The sequence below is a fragment of the Kryptolebias marmoratus genome, linkage group LG21 (assembly GCF_001649575.2).
Source record: "Kryptolebias marmoratus isolate JLee-2015 linkage group LG21, ASM164957v2, whole genome shotgun sequence".
Classification (NCBI taxonomy): domain Eukaryota; kingdom Metazoa; phylum Chordata; class Actinopteri; order Cyprinodontiformes; family Rivulidae; genus Kryptolebias; species Kryptolebias marmoratus.
In genome coordinates this window covers 13,034,833-13,040,832 of record NC_051450.1, presented here as the reverse complement: position 1 = coordinate 13,040,832, position 6,000 = coordinate 13,034,833, and the positions used below count along the sequence as shown (strand labels likewise).

Below are 6,000 nucleotides of genomic sequence, written 5' to 3'. Positions count from 1 at the left end.
TGGGGGGTGGGGTGTTGCTTCTAAGGCCAGCGGCAGAATCTGACAGGCTGGAGCCCGCGCAGCGTTCCCATTGGCTGAGCTGATCTACCCAACAGCTCGCTGTATCCATGGAGTCAAAAAAAAATTTGGAGCCATTGAAAAACACAGCAGCAGCCAATCAGCGGCGAGCACCGGGCGAGGAGCGAGTACAGTAGTAGTAGGAGCTGAAAGCACATGAATACATTAATACTGATGAGGTAATGTGCCAAAAATCACCGGATTAGACGGGGAGTAAAGTCAACTGCAGACAGAGGAGAAATATTTAAATCCACCGGTGAGCACTCAGTGATTTGATGTGACTGGATTTTTCAGTTCAGCTCAATTTAATTAAAAGTCATGCCCAATCATATTAATTACTAATGAAAGAGGAAATGTAAGTAAAGGTAAATATGAAGAAGCAGGTTGGAAAATAACCCAAACGTCTGCAGACTTCAGGTGCCACGCCCAGCAGCCTGACCCCTACATGGCACTGCCTTTTTAATGTCTTCATGCTCTCTTTCCCCTCCTCTAATAAACACACCGAGCAGCTGAAACTGAGCACTGCGGCAGCAGAAATGGCTGGAGGGGGGCAGGGGGGGTGTCTGATGCGAGGCAGGGATAGTGCTGACATTCCACTACTCAGCTGCAGCATGAGGATCCACGTGCCCTGCTGCTTTACTACGAAGGAGGAGGAAAAAAAAAAAACAACGCCCTCCCCTCCCCAGCCACAGAGCTGGGCGTCACGTGGGCTTCACCGTGGACAGGCTGGGGAGCTAGCCTGGGGTGTGGAAGGGGGGATGGGCCGAGGCAGCAGTCTGTGGGTTTTAATGTCTGAAATAACGTTGATCCAAGTAGCTGATATTTGGCAGAAATGAATATTCAGATTGAGGGTTATCCCAGCTGACCAAAAATGGCTTAGAGGGCACACAGCGAGGGCACAAGGAAAAGGCGGGGAAGGGGGGGGGGTGTCTACAATTTGTTTGTTTACGAGGGTGAACTGAATTTGCTCGTTGCCACGCCCCTGTCCTCCTGCACTCGAGTAAACATCAACTAATACCCCCCCTCCCCTCCCAGATCCAAGCAAATCAAAACAAACCTGGGAAGTATGAACTGATCTGGAGGTGACATGAGGTATCAGCTGTCTCATCTTACTCCTGCAGCTAAAAACAGGCCCCCCCCATCGCCCCTGTCAAGACGAGCCCTCATCACACCAAACTGACAATTTGACCGAAGAATCACATCAGAGAGGAGGATGAAAGCAGGAGCACCGTGTCCTCGGCTAAAGCTCCTTCCTTTTGGACGGCACCTGATGAAAGTCTGAAACCATGGCAACAGGCACATACACAAGTCTGCAACCAAAAAAAAAAAAGAGAGAGAAACGCCGGCTTCATTGAAACGGCGCTCAATGGAGAGGCTCTTAGCACCTCTCTCTTCAGTCGCACAAATACAACACTTTATCCCGTCAAAAACACACAGGGAGCTGCTGACAGCCTGGATGGCTTTAATTTCAGCTCGATAAATCTAACAGAAGAAAAAAGACCGCTGTGTGAACGCCACAGAGGCCTAAATGATCCTGTTCTGTACTGAACAAATATTACGTGAGAAAGATCTGATCAAGCATTAAATGATTTTTTTTTCTATTATTTATTTTTTTAAGAACCTGCCTGCCTCTTTCAGCCCAACATCTGCTTTAAGGAGAAGCCCTCCTTGGCCTGCCCTTGAGAGTCCTCCGACTCCTTCCTGGGTTGTTAGGAAATCATTAAGAAGGACGCATTGACTCACTGTCGTCCTCTTAAGCAGCACCTCCCTCAGGGCCAGCTGCCTCCTGAATCCATTCACACAGATCTCCCTTTCTTCTGCACAAACAGCCCTGAGCCATCGTTACTTTGCTGACCTTCTGACTGAATGTGACTCACCAATGTCAACATCATCTCTGAACCTCGCACGCTCACATCAGAACTCGTCTGGGAGCAAACCTGGAAGACCGATTAAGACGCATTTAAATTAAAAGGGGATATTAAAGAGCGTCGTCTTAAACGTGCGTGTTTTTATTTTAGTTTTACTCAAACAGGGTTTTGGGTGGGGCTCGGAGGAGGAGGTTTTACAGGGATAGCGAGTGTCAGGTTGATGAGTCCTTGGGACTGAATTCAGTGGGAGAAGAGCGCCATCTGGAGGGTGAAAGGAGCTGCGCACTCAGGGAAAGGATGGCGTGGAGGACCACTCCCAAACCTGTTACTACCAGCAATCTGTTCCCTCCAAATTTACAACTACAAACACTTTTTAATAAATTTAACCTGCAAAATACCATCACTGGTGCAAAACTCTAAACAGCTGCAAAGTAATTCTCTAAATTTTTGACCTTTTCCTGAAAGGAGGAGCACTAATGCGAGATCCAGGAGCACTACATAAGGCTTACCTGCAACTACCTCAGAAAAGGCACTCGTAAGGTAACACGCCAAAATGTTACTTCTGAAAACTAACTTCAAGTGATTTTTTTACACCTGCAACAGAAGGACGGGCTGTCGAGTAAAGCAGCTTCCAGAAACCTGGACAGGAAGTTACACGGTGTCAAACCTCCAGTGGCATAAATAATAGATAAGCTGGGAGCTTTTAGCTGACATAACAAGCCACTCCACATATTACATCCACTCAGACGTATCATCTCAGATTACCTGCTCAGTTAACAGCGAGAGGCCTGGGCGTCTTGCATCTGCTGAGTCAAGTCCTGGGACGTTTTATCAAGTTTTCCTAAGAACAGAAAGGATTGGGAAAATTCTGTCACTGATTGGGATGAACTTTAGAGGTAATAACCGTGCGAACATGGATTTCTGTTTACAATTTATCATCTTCTCAGACAGTGCAAGGCACCACCAGCTGGAGGCAGTATTCACCCAGTTATAAGTAAAGCTGACACCCCTCTTGGCTTTGCAAACCTAATCCACACTGAATCTTTTCACACAGAGCACCATCCTTCATGTATAATGCACAATATATCTCGTTCCCATGCACCGCCACGGGGTCGTAAACAAACCACAACTGTTTCCATTTATTCGGGCTGTTTCAGAGAATGGATTCAGCTTCAGCTCCAACTAAAGCCGCCTATAAACACAAACACACCTGAGGCTTCACTGTCAAAACGACAAATTTAACTGTTAACTAATCAAATGACAACCCCAAGCTGACCGAAGAGCAAAAAGGCAAGGAAAGGAACCTAAATTAAAGCTCGAGCCTCAACACAAACTGCAAAATACCCAAATATTCTGGACAAAAATGTGATGCAACTGTACTAAAAGCCTTAGGTCCGAGGTGCCAGCTTGTGGCGTCAACACTGACCCCGTGCCCTGTAGTTACATGAACAAGTCGCCCTTGAAAAGGGGAAACAGGAAGCAGGGAGCACCTGCATGACTCAAGTCCTTTTTATGGTCAACAATGCACTTCATTTCCTGAACCCCCACACCACAACGCATTCAGTCTACAACAGCCTTAAATGCACTAAAGACGCTCTTGCGTAATAATATGATTGTATATGTGCACACAAGCTGCTAATACAGCTCCACAGCTGAGTTTCTGGTGTTCGAACTTCACTAAGATAAGGTGGTTGTAATTTAACTAACGCAGGCTGTTAGAGGAGATATTAATCATGTGATTGTTTGTTTTGTCACCCGACTAAAAGCTGTAGAAATGTCAGATTCAAAGCAGTTTAAATATGGCTTCATCTCAGGTAAAACACAAACAACAAGAACCAAATGGATGCAGAAGAGACATTGTTTTATTCCACACAAGCTGGGCTGCATATTTATCATAATGCTGTAAAAGAAACAGCCTATATCATCCATTATAGCTTACTTTTGCTTCCATTTTTGCTGAGCTCACATGAGGGTGGAAAACTGCACCGTTGGACAAAAAAAAAAATAACCGACTCAACTTTTAAAAACCCCATTCATTCAAAGCCCTTCACCGTTTCGACCGCAACCCAAACAGGTTTGAAACAATGTCTGGAAATTAAAAAAAAACATGCACACAAACAGGAATGACATTTGACATTCAGACTCAGTGGTTTATTCAAAATCGGATGGAAAACAGGCCTACGAATTGATATAAAGATATATAAACAAATAGAAGTACATGATAGCATTAAATATAGGCTTTTGGTGAAACTTTGCATGGACGAAAATAATTCAGACATGCAAATATCAGACAAGTTATTTCAAGTTTACTGCTGCAGATGCAGATAAAGACATTTTTTTGTTTTAAACACAGAAGTAAATTAAATAAATAATTCTACCAGGTTTAGTTCTTCAATTTAATCTACAGTTAAGGCATTTTTTAAATATTGTATGATAGTTATGCATTTAATGAACCAAACAAATTAAACATACTTTACTGTCTTCATTAGGTCATTGTTCTTGAGCTACAAAGTGCAAGAACAATACTTTTATATAAAAATACCGATGTAATATACCATACCAACCGTCCTAAACTAAATTATAAAACGATTTAAAAGGTTTACGCCTTGTCACTAAAATGTAAGTATGTTGAGTTAAGTTGTTTTCTTATTGAGTAACTTTTCTAGTCATATTTTAACCATTAATGTATATTATTTTACACACCAAGTTACCTGTACAAGAAAAAACAATCTTTGTTCATTTAATAGTACTAAGATGAACATGTGTACATCTAATCTTTAGAGTGAATGTGATGATTTTCACAAACTCTCATTAACTTAAGCCTCAAATGTGTAGATTTGCTCCTTTTTCCCCCCATTAAGTATTTTAAAAAGCACCAAGTGAGAATACTTTTAAAGCCAGCATAAAGAAGAGGATTACTACAGTACTAAAGAACTATTAATATTGATTCGTGTGTTATAAAAGTACAAAAACACATGTTTATGTAGGAAAACAGCGAGGTGAGACTTACCAAAAGGAGTCGTGTGACTGGCGGTCAGGATCAGGGAAACCCGGCCTGGGAGGTGACCCCGGGGTCACAGTCCTCCAGCAGAGGTCAGTTTCTGAAACAAAGGTCAAAGTTGACAAAACATCAGGTTTTTACTCTCAACAAGACGCTCGTCTGTCAGGAGCGGACTGAGAGCAGAGGAGTTATTCTTTTGTCTTTCTTTACAGTTCCCCCCGTGTATTTCCAAACATAAGGCATTCTGATTACACCTCATTACAAAAAATAAAGGCATCTTATCTTAGTTCCCTTTGAAACTCGGTCATAAATGCACTGAAATCAGCCAACAGGGAAATATAGCGTTACCAGAGAGGATACGAATACAGCACTAAGCCTGTGATAAGTTGTTTTTCTCAACTACAAAATCTACCTCATGAATTACCGGCTAATTGCAAGAGTTTTTAAATATCACCCGACAAACAGACTTGCATAAGAAGCCTGACATTTCCTATTGTGTAAGACTTCCTCTGATTCAGGTTGTCCACAAGGCTCCCTGCTTCTGTGACACACTCACTCACTCAGCTGATTAGGAATATATAAAAACCAACAACCAAAATAGCATTTTAAAACAGGTCCAACTATTATTTTATGCGTCGGGTGAAAAATGAGGTCCCTCGCAGCTTTCAGGATGAAATTCACTACACTTTGTGAAAGCCTTTCACAAGTTGTGCAGCTCTAATTCGGAGTGGAAGCGCAGTAGACTGAGAGACCATTACGGCGAGGCTTTTCCCCCTCTCTCTCTTCGCCTGCCTGCATACAAATGATCAGCACCCGCAGCAGTGCTGGTCATGCATGAATGTGAGTACACTTCAGATCCTGTAACTTCAAAACCAAAACAACGGTGGGAGCTTGAGAGCGAGAAGGCGCGGGAGAGAAATGTGACGGGATGAGACGACGTGAAAACGAATAAAAGACCAGCAAAGAAATGGGTTACTCAGATGTGAAAGCAGTAAAAAAAAAAAATTAGACTCTCTTCCTCTCCCTGCATTGAAAAGAGATTTTTCTTCATGGTAACTGAATGTGGTTTGGTCT

At 42.9% G+C, this 6,000-nt stretch overlaps 1 protein-coding gene across 5 annotated transcripts in view; it reads right to left on the bottom strand.

Moving 5' to 3' along the window:
* Nucleotides 1–6,000, bottom strand: part of fam49bb (family with sequence similarity 49 member Bb) — a 32,280-nt gene that overhangs the window by 18,473 nt on the left and 7,807 nt on the right. For 3 of the 5 annotated variants that reach the window (XM_037973270.1, XM_017406374.3, XM_017406375.3), the window contains 2 exons: nt 4,936–5,026; nt 2,691–2,766 (listed from right to left, as the gene is read on the bottom strand). The gene's annotated coding sequence lies outside the window, so the exon portion shown is untranslated. The remainder of the gene's footprint in view (nt 1–2,690; nt 2,767–4,935; nt 5,027–6,000) is intronic. The other 2 variants (XM_017406377.3, XM_037973271.1) reach the window with 1 other exon arrangement.